The sequence below is a fragment of the Adiantum capillus-veneris genome, chromosome 9, assembly GCF_014529385.1.
Source record: "Adiantum capillus-veneris isolate H3 chromosome 9, ASM1452938v2, whole genome shotgun sequence".
NCBI classification, from domain to species: Eukaryota; Viridiplantae; Streptophyta; class Polypodiopsida; order Polypodiales; family Pteridaceae; genus Adiantum; species Adiantum capillus-veneris.
In genome coordinates this window covers 160,383,901-160,386,517 of record NC_140939.1, presented here as the reverse complement: position 1 = coordinate 160,386,517, position 2,617 = coordinate 160,383,901, and the positions used below count along the sequence as shown (strand labels likewise).

Below are 2,617 nucleotides of genomic sequence, written 5' to 3'. Positions count from 1 at the left end.
CACCGAACCTTTACTAGAGTGTTCTTTGATGATATCATCATCTACTCTAATTCATTGGACGAACACAAGAAACACCTCCAAGTAATATTTCAAGTCTTAAGAGAGAATAAACTTTATATTAATCGAAAGAAAAGTGAGTTTTTCTTACAAGAGATTCAGTATTTAGGTCACATTATCTCTCAAGATGGCATCCAAATGGATCCATCAAAGTTAGAGGTAATAAAAGGATGGCATAAACCAAGGAATCTTCATGAACTAAGAAGCTTTATAGGTATGTGTGCACACAATAGATGCTTCATAGAAAATTTCTCACAAATCGTGCGACCATTACATGACCTAACAAAGAAAAACGTTAGGTATACATGGTCTGCCAAGGAGAACAATGCTTTCAAAAAGCTTATCTCTCGACCTGTGCTTACACTACTGGATCATCAAAACAACAAAAGAATATATATACGAGTTCAAGGTCAATTCATAGTACCTTCTTTGAATGATGAACTCAAGTTAGTAGCTACTGTACAAAGATTGAATATGTGAGTTATCCTTCTCTTTCCCTTCTTGATTTTCAAATTGATTGCTATGAGTATGATGTTGTATTTTATTTTCAGAAATGAATGAAGAAGCCATAGTTAAGACCAATTTGAAAGATTATTTATTCCATACTAGTACACTATGTGCTTGTGATGAAAAGCAATTTTCACAAGATTTTGATGAAGCTGAGAAAAAGTCTATTGTAAGGACAAGAGCAAAAGAGGCTATTAGTGGAAAGAGAGTTTGGTATCCTCTTACTCAACCAATTCTTGGTCGTTTGGTTTATGGGGTAAAATTTAATGTGATTTATTGGTTTTGTATTGAATTATTGTCTATGTATCTTTATAGTGAGTTAAATTTAATGCCTTGTTTTTAATTGTAGGGAAAGTGGAAAAAAGATTATGAGTTGGTTTGTAACAAGATACCTCCAAATTTACCAAAAGATGAGCATTTGAGGGCAACTATTGCAGCACAAAAAGTGTGATAAAGACTTACAACAAAAAAATGACACGGGTGAGTTTTGAAGTTTTAAACTTGATAAGAATGTGTTTCTCAATTTATTAGAATATTTGTTTGTTTTTGTTGTAGAATCTCTCAGTGATTAATCTTACTAATGGAAAAGAATGGTTTGAAATATTGTGGAAGCTTCCTTTTGAAGATGAGAGATTCAAAATTTCTATTCAAAAGTTGTACTCCATTTCGTCCGCCTCATGTTCAATTGAGATAAAATTGAGGATGCTAAAAATGTTGGGCCAAGATGAAATTTTTTGTCAAAGTTATGGTATGCCACTTGGAGACCATCAATACATTTCTTGGCTGGCCAAAGAGGTATGGATGGATCAACTTTAGAAGATGCCAATAGACTTTTGCAACAAGTCTTGGATTCTACTACGGGCACTAATAAAGTAGAGTTCCTCATGGGTGTGAGCTTCCAAGCATATTTTAGTGACATTGTGAGTAGGTACCAAGGTGTGCTATTTTATAGCTTCCAAAAAGAGATGAATGTAGGAACCACCCCAAGTAAGCATGTGGATTTGAAGAACTCTTCACGTCGATTGGCTTATAGGTATGTTTTACTTGTCTAAGCTTTATATCAAAGCTTCTTTAGGTGATTCTTGTTGAGATCTTGATTGGTAGGTGTCACTTGTAGGTCTTTGATGCACCTTTTGGTTACAAAAAAGATACAATGCTTGCCAGACATTTGCAAAGCTTGGACAATCATCTCTCCGCCCACATATTGTATGTTTACATTGACCATATTTAGGGAGAATGGCTCACTTGATGGGGCTATCTTAGTGGATGCTTGGGAGCATAAGCATTGTCCTTGGGGCTTGACATGAAAAAAGGAGAGTATTTGGAAGAGGAGAAGGAGTCATATCTTAAACATATGAAAGGGGAATGCAAAACAGATTCCGAGTCTATGGAAGAAATGACTCTTGATCAAAGGAAAAAGATAGATGAGGAATTAAAAGCACTCAAGGACAAAGATGATCAAGATGCTCAAACTATTGGAAAGAAGGGTGGCCATCCACCATCCACAAGCAAAGTAGGAAGTTCTTTGAATGGTGAGTTCCCAACTATTCTAAAAAGATGTGATTAAGTTCTATTGTATCTATCTATGCTTTGAGCATGCACATGTTACATATTGTGTTTTGTGATTTTTAGTTATTTACAATGTATGTTAGAATGTGTAATTTCTTTTTTGTGTAGACATGAAATCTTTGGTTGGTGGAAGCATTTCCACAAAGAAGACTAGCAAGGGCTCACCATTTACATGTTCATTTGATAAGAGAACTTTGGTGAAAGAAGTAAAAGTATGGAACTACAATTTTATTGTGCTATGAAAAGCTAAGTTTCAAATATGCAGGCAATGGGGTACTCAATGCCTTCCCCTTCTGCAGGTCGAAACGCTCAAGAACTTCATGCACAAAATCCTTATGAGATAAGTATAACAATCTCTTCTTACGATCTCAAGTAATGTGCATAATCAAAATGTGATTTGCATTTCCCAAATCTTTCATGTCAAATTGACTCTTTGTCTTCATTTTGAGTTCAGTAATGTCCTTTTCTGAATGACCTGCAATGA

General features: G+C 35.0%; 1 pseudogene; it reads left to right on the top strand.

Moving 5' to 3' along the window:
- Positions 1–1,275: 1,275 nt before the first annotated feature.
- LOC147451476 (uncharacterized) lies at positions 1,276–2,375 on the top strand (annotated as a pseudogene).
- The last annotated feature ends 242 nt before the right edge of the window (positions 2,376–2,617 follow it).